The sequence below is a fragment of the Anguilla anguilla genome, chromosome 7 (genome assembly GCF_013347855.1).
Source record: "Anguilla anguilla isolate fAngAng1 chromosome 7, fAngAng1.pri, whole genome shotgun sequence".
Classification (NCBI taxonomy): domain Eukaryota; kingdom Metazoa; phylum Chordata; class Actinopteri; order Anguilliformes; family Anguillidae; genus Anguilla; species Anguilla anguilla.
The window spans coordinates 37,781,484-37,794,275 of NC_049207.1; the positions used below are offsets into that span (position 1 = coordinate 37,781,484).

Consider the following 12,792-nt stretch of genomic DNA (forward strand, 5'->3'; position numbering starts at 1 on the left):
CCTCAGGTCTACTTGTGCTCAACTGTCAGGTGAAGGAGAGGGAGGGGGAATCAGCGGTAGTAGTAATTTGCATATACAAACAGTGGTTGTATGAAATGAGGCAGAGCCACAGGCACTTCTAAAGACAGTGGCTGACATTTTTGCATACAGGTGCCCCATTCTTGAAGCACAATATTTACTAAATGTAATACTATAACAACTGATGATAAAAAATAAATAATAATTAGCCAAATACACTGAACAAAAATATGAATGCAACAATTATCAATTTCAAAGATTTTATTGAGTTCAAAGGTAATAAACGTAAATCAGTCAACTGAAATAGATTCATTAAGCACTTATCTATTGATTTCATGTGATTGGGGATACAGATCTGCATTTGCTAGTCACAGATTCAGCAAAAAAGAAGATACCATGAAATGAACAGAATACCGATCAGTATCTTGTTTGACCACCACTTGCCTCATGCAACGCAACACATCTCCTTCGCATTGAATTGATCAAATTGTTGATTGTAGCCTGTGGAATATTGTCCCACTCCTCTTCAATAGCTGTACAAAGTTGTTGGATATTGGTGGGAACTGGAAAACGCTGTTGTATGTGCCGGTCTAGAGCATCCAAAACATGCTCAATGGGTGACATGCCTGGTGAGTATGCAGGCCATGCAAGAACTGGGACATTTTCAGCTTGAGGAATTGTGTACAGATCCTTGCAACATGGGGCCGTGTACTGTCATGCTGAAACATGAGGTGATGGCGGTGGATGAATGGCACAGCAATGGACCTCAGGATCTCATCACAATATCTCTGTGCATTCAAATTGCCATGGATAAAATGCACTTGAGTTCTCTGCCCATAGGATATGCCTGCCCATAACAACACCCCACCACCACGGGTCACTCTGTTCACAACGTTGACATCAGTAAACTGCTCACCAACCTGACGCCATACACGCTGTCTGCCATTTGCACTGTTCAGTTGAAACTGTGATTCATCAATGAAGAGCACCACCGCTATCCAACATGCCAGTGGCCATCGAAGGTGAGCTCTTGCCCACCACGTCGATTGTGACGCCAAAATGCAGGCAAATCAAGACCCCGGTGAGGACGTTGAGCACGCAGTCGAGTTTCCCTGAGACAGACATCCATTTCTGAAATGACGTGGCTTGTGGAGAAATGAATGCCCATTACTCTGGCAACAGCTTTACAGGACATTCCTGCAGTCAGCATGCCAATTGCATGATCTCTTAACTCATGAGGCATCTGTAACATGGCGTTGAACAACAAAAAACTCAACATTTTAGGGTGGCCTTTTATTGACCCCATCATAAGGAACACCTGTGTAATGATCATGGCTTTTAATCAGCATCTTGATATGCCACACCTGTGCAGGAGATGGATTATCTTGACAAAGGAGAAATGCTAGCTAACAGTGATATAAAAAAAATTGTGGGCAAAATTTGAGAGAAATAAGATCTTTGTGCACATAGAACAAATCTTTGTGGTATTATTTAAACGCATTAAAAATGTCAGCAAAATTGAAAGTGTTGCGTTTATATTTTGTTCAGTGTAGTTCTCTGCAACCCTAGTTATCAAGACTTACAAAGGTTTCCCAAGGAAGTGTAAAATGAGGCAGCTCATGTCTTTCACCAACTACAACTTGTCTTTTATCATCACATGTAGGCACAAATACACACATGTGAGCAGTAGTGTTCTCTACAATAACTCAATTGATTGGGCTGTGCTTAGTCTGTCCTTTCATCTTAGATCTGTCCAGTACGATAAAAACTTGCCAGGAGTTTCCTTCCACTGGTGTAGCTCATAGGGTCATAGAGATACGCAAGGGTCCTTACCACAACAAGGTGACAGCCTCAATTCACAAACTATAACAATAATAGTGTCATTTATCACTATACATTGTATGTATGTAAAAATATATAGATCCTTTCTATGTGCTTTTAGAATAAGTACAATCACTAATCTAGCAATAATACAAATATAATTGAAAAACATGTATTTTGCCCTGAAACTGGCCACAGATTTGCAGAAATGGACAGTCGGGGTCAAATGCACACACATTATACAACATTAGCCACATAAAGCACATATTTATGACTAGCGCATACAGAAGCCGAACTGAACTGAAATACTAATACAAATGAAATTACACAACATAGAAACACAACTAATAGTAACATACGTAAACAACTAATATAAACAGTTCAGGCTCACAATTCCTGAAGAGGATTCAAGCTGTCTTTGTGTACTGCTGCTTCTACAGAGTTGAAGCTCTCCCATCCAGTCACTATCATTGTTGCTACTGTCGTTCTCCAGTTCCTTAAATACTTTGTTAGAACTCTTCATCTTTTGCTTGCTTGTCATGATTTGGCTTTTGCAAGCATACACCGATGAATAAAGCCCTTATAAACAATAGATGGCTCGTGCACAAAGCTCAACCTGCCTAAATGTTCTCTGCAAAACCGTCCTCTTGCAAGTTGCTGGATACACAATAAAATATCTCAGTGATTATTTCAGCTAGAAGGAAGCTGTAAAATAATTTTCAAAGCTGCAAAAATGATATTGAAGTTTGCAAGACTGTTCGACGGCTGTAACATATAACAACGTTTCCAAGGGCTGGAGTCATGATGGGTAGATCAAAGAAAGGGTCGATTTGTTCAGGTAGGACCTTGATTTCAGGTGATTTGGCTCAGCACTGGAATGTCTGATTGAGGTGCTCCTATAAAGGCATTCAGCTCAATGGAAAATAATTCACCGACTTTTCCTAGCCTATATGCAATTAGTGGATTCATTTGTTTTGGCTCAGGGGGTAATTAGTTCATGTAAATCCCAGTAGAAAAGGATTAGCACCTGTTTGTCTTGTAGATGGCTTTTTTTTTTTGGATTATAAAAGAGTAATCATCAACCTGGGGTGTCAATTTCAGCCAATTTCAGTCAATTTCTTGTGTTATCTCTAGTGGTTTTACCCATCAAGACGTGGGTTTTTGCATCTAAGCTTTGCAATGGTATACAGGTTAATGTGCTATACCTTGAATCAATGACCAATGAAAGCAATAATTTAAGGCAATGTTAGATTCCGGTGTATAATTTCATGGCCATTGGGCTGTAATATGTTGTTAAATTAGAATGGATGCACGTCACATGCCCTGATTTTGATAGCTTATTCACAGGAGAAAATATCTTTATTGCTTATTATAAGGAAATATTTCCTTAAATGATCACATTATCTGAAAACATGTTTTATGTTATATGCCATTGTGCGTTCACATTTGGATAGCCATGTTTCTGTTTGCAAGTAACCAGCTGAGTCTGTGTAACTATATATAGAGGGTTGGAGAGTTCACTGTTTACAGGTCACTGTCAGTGGCATGAGTGATTAACTTTTCCTATTGACCATCCATCCATTATCTAACTTGCTTGTTCTTGATCAAGGTCGTTGGGGTTGCTGGAGCCCATCGGCAAGACACGGGAAGAACATACAAGCTCCACACAGAAAGGCCCCAGCCAGGATTCAAACCCAGGACATATAATGTCAGTAGGTGGCGCCATGTATGCAAAAATTGAGCCATATCCTAACAATGTGAACACAGTTTCACTGGTAGAGAAAGGCCTCTGCATTACCTTTGCATTAACTAGGATACAATTAAACTGTGATCAACAACATATCTATTAGACTTTCTATTTTCACATTATACTACAGGCATGTGTTCATTGGACTTACAGATTGCTTTTTCAAAAAGTTGAAGTTATGAAAACATGCCACTCAATGTCCTAACTGAAATTGTCCTTAGAACATTGCATAAATAATGTTAGGCACAGCAGCTTAAACTGATCCTCCATCAAGGTTTTACTCATGTACTTCACTTTACAAACTGGCTTCACCTCATACATCTGTGTAATAAAAGCCCTAGGCATTAGATTGTAACTCCAGGAGTATGGTTATGTTGTGGAATTTGATTTCACTTGCCCAGCTAAGCATGATACATTTGGCTGGCTTTCTAAAATGTGTCCTTGGCCTAAAAAACAAATCCTGTTACATTGTCAGCACATTGTACCAGGGAATTTAACCCTCACTGAGGTTATTTAAAATTGATGGACAGTTCATTTTATCAAATCATTTTGAAATGTTGTGTAACTTGCTCTGGATATTGTATATTTTCAAAACAAAATGCTCCTGTATACATGCAAATAAATACGCATGCTTTTTATATCCTGCAATAACATGAATGATAATATGACCTAAGGGGGCATTCCAATTTCACTGGGTTATTGTAAAACCCTAATAGCATTAAAAACATTATTATGTTTTTAAAACATTATCCCTTTGATTTCAGTCTTAATACATCCAAACTGAATTCATCATTTGTCATTTTAATATACTACAGCATAATTGAAACAAGCATGTTTTGATAGGAAGGACACTTATCTTTCAAACACAATAAACAAGCAGTTATTAATTTCCTTCATTGTGTGGATTATCATTATAACATATATCATTATAACAGGTGGATGAGACCCATATCTATGTAAACTGCAGTCACTGCCCTGACTAGAAGAGGAACACTGTTGGCAAGTGCTGTGCGACTCTTCAATTTCTATTTTTTATTTTTTTATTTTTTATTTTTTGTTTTTATTTGGGGGGCGGGGGCGGGGGCGAGGGGTGAAAAGTGGTGGGTTTTTGATCTTATTGGGTTGTTTTACATAACTGGTCTGTGGTTCTTGTTAAGTTCAAAGGAATTGTGAACAGTGAACAATCAAGAACAAGACATTTTGGTCAAAAACCTGGTTCAGAAGGCTTGAACTTGGCAACAAATGCATTCTGCCATCATGACTGACTGATTTTCATTCTCAGTTATTACTTCTAATTTTAATTTACGGTATTCGCCATTACAACGTGTTTGTGCTCTATAGCACCACCGTTGGGCCAATTGCTGAAATTCATAATACAAAATTGTCCTTTTATTACATACTCACATTAAAGTACTTTAAAAAGATCTTTTTGTAGGTTTTTTAAACATTATTTTTTAAGTAAATCTTCTTGCTCCCAGGTTCTTCTTACCTTTTCTGCTTTAGGTTCCCTTCAGCCCTTTCAAGTACTATACAAGTAACCTTTTTTAATGATACATTTTTATGATAATGTAATGGTATTCCATGTCAAATTTTTTGGTCTAGTTGTGTTTTTCCCTTCTTTTTTCTTTTTTTCTGTATTTTGTATGTTATATTATTTTCATATTTTCTGTGTTTCACTGTGGCTGTCTCCGATTGAAATATGAAAGTAGAAAAAGAATTGAGGCAGTAATAAATAGAAAATCTCACCTGATCACCTCATCACCCAACACATTTGCCTGTTGACCAATAATATGAGATCATGGGGAGCAAGGGGGCAGGTTGGTGGTCCCAAGCAGCTATGAGTAGTTGTAGTTCCTGTGTTAATTACATGGACCACCAGGGGGCGACAGAAGAACGTGTGTCGTCAGATTGACTGTGATTTTGTTCACTTTACCTTTCCTTATTTCCGAAGCTTGATTGCTGTTTTGGTAGCGTTGGCTCCAATGAACTGTAGTGGTTGTCTCACATGGTCACAAATAGCTTCTCGGGCAACTCAGAATGTGTCACATGGGGAGTGAGTAAAAAAAAAACCTCTCTCTCTTCTATTGCTTTGTTTGACTTTTTCAAACTTTTTCTTCTCCTTTTTTGTTTGTTTTTCTTGTGTGTGTGTGTGTGTGTGTGTGTTGGTATTTGCTGTTATTTTTGATTTGGTGGTTTCTTCATTTTGCTGTGCCTAATGGCAGTATGTTTTGTACAATAAAGGTTTGTTAAAACTCAAACTCTCTCTCTCTCCCTCTCTCTCTCTCTCTCTCTCTCTTTCGCTCTCCCTTCCTCTCTCTGCAGCTGAGGTGGTCAGGTTTGGTTTTTATTGCTGCAGAGACGAAGACCTGTCAAGGCTAGCTGGAGGGGGGCCAAGCGAGCGCTGAGGAGAAGGATCGCAGCAGGAGGCTGTCAGGTGTAAGACGTCTGATAAAACTTGTTCCACGTAAAGCATGTTCTGAGAAGAGGTGTATTTCTTAGTCAATTTTTCATTTTGTTGTAGAAACATACTCAGACCGTGACCTGGTTAAAACTAGGACAAAAAAAGTGTTGTTTGTGCAAACTTTGCCTTATGAATTGCTTTGGCTAGCATACTTGTAGGTCTGTTGTTAGGAGATATTTAATTAAACAAGGTATCAGTCTATGGTTCTCATATAGATGAAAAAACACAAAATAAATTACAAAGTAATTTTTTTCTTCTTGTAATTTCTTGTTTGACATTGATTATTTTAGCCAAAACTTGCTATAAATGGCTTTAGAATAGAAGAGGGTAAATGATAAACTTAATATCGAGATCACTTTGAATGGTGCAGGGAGGCTACAAATACATTTGCTTATTTTAAAACTCATGAAGATGGAGCTGTTGTCATAGACCATCGTGTTTCTCGTCATGGTCATGTAAAGGGGACAGGTCTCGTCTTGTGGATGTCGATTTGATTCAAACAGTTGTGACATTTGAATAAGCTTCATGCGCTATATCACATGCGTTGAGGTCTGCAGTGAGAGCTCCACCCATAGGAGTAAAATCTGCCTTGCAGTCATACCACTCCCAGCTAATCGTGCTGGGAAAACTTTCATTGAGCAATCTGAAACGAGAAAAAAACGCTATCCAGAAGCATGCCACCAGGGGGAGATATTACATTCCTTTCAGATTACAGGTGTTCTAATCAAGGTGATTCTAATAGACCTCAGATTGTCAACATTTTTCACTCAGCTTGAATACACAGCTGACACCAGGACATAACCACAGTTCTTAGACAAAAAAATTACTGAAATGAACTTTTATTAATGTTGTAACATATGGAATGCTTCCAGCTTCAAAATAATGATTCCTCAACAGCCTTTGTGGTCGCTTATTGAGCCATATCACTTCAGAAAAAAACAAAAAACAAAAGCAACTACTTGTTCCATCTATCTTCACAATGTAAAATCTGCTGTAGCTGTTGCAACACCTACCGCTAACTCCACCTCCTGTCCACCTTTCTGCATTACAGAATTGAAATGTGCTTTGCCTTCACTAGATCAGAGCTCTTCGTAATTAAGCCACACCTGTCTGATCTTCGCAGGCGTTTACAGGAACGAAGCCAGTGCTACATCAGCACGACATAGAAGCCACAGAGCTGGCATGGCTCCACGCGTGCCAGGCCTCCAAACCAGGACATCCTCCCTGCTGGCGGGTGGGTGGGCGGGCGGGCGGGTGGCACCCTGCGGACTGGAGCCCAGACTGAGCGCACATCAAAGTGCGGCATGCGCAGAGATCCAGGGAGCTGCAGAGATAGCAGCGGGCTTTGATGCTTCGGAGGCGTCGCGATTATTCTTATTTTATTTCTGCCCCCCTCCCCCCCCCCCCCCCCCCCCCCCCCCTCTCCCCTCCTGCGCCTCCCCTGCCTCTCCCTCCCTCCCTCCCTCCCTCCCTCCCTCCTTCTTGGTCCCCTCTCTCTCCGTCCCTCCCTCTCTTTGTCTCTCTTTGCGGGCGGAGGAGTGTAAGCGGGCCCTCATGCGACCCGCCGCGCTCGGGTAAGGGCGCTGCTTCAGATACGGTGTGCTCGCGCCTGTTTCATCTCCTCCCCCCGTCCTGCATGCGGGCGGCTTTTCATCTCGCCCGCCATCTCTCCCCGGGGGTCGCGTGCTACCGCCGATCGCTGTCTGCAGGTCCTTAAAGAGGAAACGGGACATTCGCGCCGCTTGCGCATGCAGCGCGCTCTTAGCCGAAGTGACTTACAATACGCGTATTCAACATAATAAATTGTTTTTAGAACTGTTTTTATATGTTGCTGCAAGGCCTTGTACTTGTATAATGGGACATGACAATAAACCTCTTGAATCTTGATAGGCAAACATTACACAGTGAAATGCACAGTGTTAATTCAACTTTGACAGTGTTAATTCAAATCTTAACAGATAACACTCTGGAATTTGGGACCAAATATTATCTGAGTTATGAGTTATTATCACCTAACACTGAAAATTTTACTGTGTAGAGCTTGAGGGAGGCCAATAAAGATAAAACATATGCATCCAATATTAATGATATGCATTTTAATATTGCCAGGTATGTGCATATAAATTTGGAGGATGGAAGCACAAAAAAATGTTGGTGAGTACCCATCTATTCATAGTAGTCTTTGTGAACTCAAGCTGTAACCTTTACTCTCATGATATAAATGGGTAGAAGACACCTTACATAACAAATTGAGCTGGGCAGAGGAAGAGAACAAAATGGCATTGCGCAAAGGTCACGGTCTAAAGCACTTGGAGTACTTCTGTTTTTAAGAGCGCCAAAATCCGCAGACGTCGATGTCTGACCGTGCTTTTCATGAAGCCATTATCATTACCCTCAAGCTTTTAGCTTGATTTTTACGCTTTTCAGTTTTGAGAAACAAGACATTTTCTACGTTTTTTTTTTCCCTCTCTTTTTTTTTTTACAAGGGTAAAATACATCTTCCTGCCACCATCTGACACGGACGTAGGAAGAAAAAGCTCCACAAATGTAGGTAACGCGTAAACATTTTTTTTTTCCCCCGCGCGGGGGAGAAAGCAGCCAACCCCATTAATCACGCCGGCACCGTCAAATGAAAATCGCGCGTTTAAATTTATGCGCCTTTCTCAACTGGGGTTTTTTTGGGGTTTGGGCGGGAGTCGGGGGTGAGGTGCGTGGGGGGGGGGTGGGGTGGGGGGGGGGGGGGGGGCGGGGGTCACGGGGTGGACGGGGGAAACAGTGACTACTGTGGCTTCAGTGCTGATCCCACGGGCTGGGCCCTGATAAGACTGCCTTGCACGGCGCAATTAAGAAATCGTTAGGATCATTAATCAACGAGCCGGCGAAGGGGGGGGACAAAATCTCGCCGGCTTAAATAATTACAGGGAATCAAAGGCTAAGTGGTGGGAGATCAAAGGCAGGCATTCTTGGGTAATCCTCCGGTGTTGCAAATCTTGGGTAATCTGGCCTGAGTGTCCCCTCTGTTTGACATGTATTTACTGTATGAAAGGGGATGGTGCTATCAATTACCAGCCCCACGGTGCTGTGTTTACTTTGCCGGATTGGAGTGCTGGCTCTTCTGCCTTGTGAAATATAGACCCCCCCCCCCCCCCCACCACCACCACCACCACCACCACCAACACCAGCCCCCATTTGTAAGCCCTCCAGCCCCCCATTTACTTTTCACAATTGGAGGTGTGCACTCTTATGCCTGACTGTCTATTTGGGGTCCAAACTATGAAAGATCCAGCACAACACAACCCCCCCCCCCCCCCCCAACTCTTCATCATATTTCATTTACACTCGTAAGCCTCTACACCTCTGTATTGATCCTCAGCTCATACACAATGAATGCCTATTGCCAAAAATTATCAGGATGGTAGAGACAGCAGAGTGATCATATGCCTTAAAACAGATTTTTACCAGAGCTGGGCTCTCAATTTTTTTTTTTATAATGTAGATATGTCATGTAATTTATTCATTTTTATTTGTATAACTGTCACTACAAGATGAGAAAATGGGAAAGAATGTTTCACTGTCCCAAAACCACCTGTGATTCAATTTGTGATTTCCGAGTATTGGTAAATCATTGCTATTCCAAAACTTCTGGTCGAGAGATCAGATGACAGTGCACAGTCATTATTTAAGTGACACTTAACACTGAAAGCCAATCTCCGGTGAGGACATTTTAACACATAATCTGGCTAAGCCACGCCAGTAAAAACCTGAGCCGGTACACAGCTGAGACAGAGGAGCGGCGGGTACGGGTACGCTTGCCAAAAACCGGCCGCCCGGGTGAACTCAAAGACACGGCAACCAGCGGAGCCTGGGCCAGGAGCGCGGTCGAGGCGAGGCGGGTGCAGGGCGTGGCCCTCGACGGTAACCCGAACTAAATGGGCCAGCCCGAGGAAGACGCCCTGGCACAAGGGGCACGGTTGTCTGGCGGGCGAGGTGGGGAGATATCGCTTTTCCTGTGCGCCGGGACGATATCCCTGAGACGCATCGCGCATAAAGGTGCGCTGCCCCAGTTCGGTGGGTGAAACCGTAGCCGCCGGTTTGCGTGCACGCCTCGGCTTGGCATTCGGGTAGAACGGGGAGAAGAGAACAGCGCCCCGTAATAAAGCCATCATAGGCCCAGGTGGAATCCAGGCCTTTAATTACGCTATAATTTCTGATAGGCAGGCGGATCAAAAATATCGCTTTATTTGAGTCCAAGTGAAGACAGGCCAGTTTACAGTAAATAAGTGCTTGGCTTCCTGCAGGGGATCCCTGAGTCTTGTATGGTGCTTTGCTGAAGTCGGCCATACACTCTTGAAAGAAAGCTGAGTTATTTTGGAGAGTGGCAGAATAGGTTTTCAGTGATTGCACTAGCACAGAAACTGATGAGATCTTATCCTTAAAGAAATGGAATGTAATGTGATAATGTGCACTATAAATATATATTCACAGACGTGTATTTTAAAATATATGCTGCAATATCCAAAAGCAGTAATAATTAATATATTATCTGTATATTGTTGGCAATAAGTGGTGCAATATTTTGATATTTTATTTCAAATTAAATTTTATTTATATGTTTCAGCTTATTCAATTTCTGTAATAATTTGCTAATATCTATTTTGGATTATCATCTCTCTGTATTATCCAGATGAGTGAGGTGATATTTCAAAATCACAAATACGTTATTTAACTAATTACCTAATCTTAGGATATATTGAAAGAGATCACTTTTGAACTAGATAATTTATCAAACTGTAGACAATACTTTGATTTAGCAAATTAAGTAAAAGTTATTTTTTAGTTTGTGACCTGTATAGCGACCATTATGGTTATTGTTGTCATTTTAATGGAAAGTCTAATTTCACAAAGCCACTCTCAGCTGAACATAAAATATGGCACTCACTAATAAAAGGACACCATGAGACATCTGGCCAAGTCAGCATTAATTCTGCATCCCACCAGGCTGATCTGAAGGAAGCCACCCATGTATCCTACTTTATTGTTACATCTGAGTCACTTTCCTGCTGCTATGCTCTGTAAAATGTTATCTGTGGACATGGCTAAAATGATGTAATCATCCCACAATTGCACATAATCTGATGTGTAGAGATGGCTAGAGAAATGAGCTTGTAGCACAAATGTAGGTTCATAGCTGGGGTGTTGGTGCTATACTCTTAGCACTTAACCTATATGGTAAATGTAATTTATTTATAAAAACTGTTGGTTGCTGTCAAACTGAAGAAGGTATACTCTCAAATTGAATTAAAATCTAATTGAGATGTTCTTAAATATAGGATATCTTCTGTGGATATTACACATAATGTTTTTGTATTACATTGTATATATTGTTATTATGTAAAAAAAATTCTATGCAATATCCACAGACAATACCCTATATTTAATTACTTCTCAATTAGAATAAAAAAAAATCAATTTAAGAGTGTTCCTTTCTTCACTGGTGATATCAGATTTGCTTAACAAAAAGTGCAGTACAAATTGAACAAACACTACAGATTAATTGCTTTGACAGCAGTTTGCATAAAAATAATAGTTTCAGGTTCATTGTATAGCAAAAGGACGTAAATAGGATATACCTCATGGTCTTTTCAAACAGTAGACATGTCTGGTCTACTATGCATTTTATATTGTCCATAACGCAGTTTGACCACAGTGTAAAAATGACTCATTTTAATTCCCTTCAAAATTGGTTTCCTTCTTTATTTAATTTACTATTCTATTATTTTATTCTCACGATAATATCTATTTGTTCTCAGTGTCAAAGCAGAGGTAATGAAATGTGTTCAACTATCTCGCGTTCATTCCACAGTCAACCGTTATCCGTAGTCGTTATCTCTCCAGGAGTTCAGCTGAGCTGAGGTTTTTGTGCACATGTGTAAGCTGCGCAGCTCCTGTGATGTCACTCGATAGCACACCCGGCTGATTGGCCGACTCCAGTTGTGTGGTAACTGTATGAAACAGTTCCTGGGTCATGAAGCGAAAAGAAGCACACCGTTCCAAATCGAAGGGAACGGTTAAAACAGACTCGCCTGCACTCAGGCACTGGACTAATATCGACATGAAAGCAATGCTCAGTGCCAACATCAACAACGGTCTGACCTGGCTATGCTAGATTAAAGTAGCTCCTCTGCCTCTGAACGATGGCCCGGGAAGCGGGCCCCAAAAGTGCCTTTTGTACCCCGTTCCCCCTTAAGCTTTAGCCTACTTCAATGGAATCACATAAACAGCCATTCAGCTAATCCCTCTGAGCATGACCACTCCATCATTTGGGACAGAGCCTTGGCCTTCGAGCAAGTAGAAGGTTCCCAAATTGCCCCCATTCTAATTGAAGCCATAGCGAGCAAATGTTTCAACGGTCACACCGGTAATCTTCATTTTTATCAGTATCGTCAGCATATCCTTTGAAAACACCAAAACTGATAATGTTTCTGTTCAACTCTCAATTAATTTATCATACAAACAATTATTGTCCATCTAGCCATATCTGATAAACGGGAATTCATAGAACTCCACTGTTGTTCAAAAAAATATTAAAACATGTCAAAGAGACATATTGTTGCTTTGGTCAGCATAATTCACCATTACTAAGAACCTGGACCTTTTTACCGAAACAACTTTGGCACGGCACAAGAATACCGACAAGGGTCCCCATCGAAATGAGCGATTTGAAGTTAATTTCATAAAAGCTAAA

General features: G+C 41.0%; 1 long non-coding RNA gene across 1 annotated transcript in view; it reads left to right on the top strand.

The window, feature by feature from the left end:
- The window catches only part of LOC118232218, a 10,214-nt gene extending 2,953 nt beyond the window's left edge, over positions 1-7,261 (top strand). The window contains exons 2-5 of the long non-coding RNA XR_004766229.1: positions 3,449-3,547; positions 4,522-4,594; positions 5,909-6,022; positions 7,171-7,261. This is a non-coding gene — a long non-coding RNA (uncharacterized LOC118232218). The remainder of the gene's footprint in view (positions 1-3,448; positions 3,548-4,521; positions 4,595-5,908; positions 6,023-7,170) is intronic.
- Positions 7,262-12,792: the final 5,531 nt, after the last annotated feature.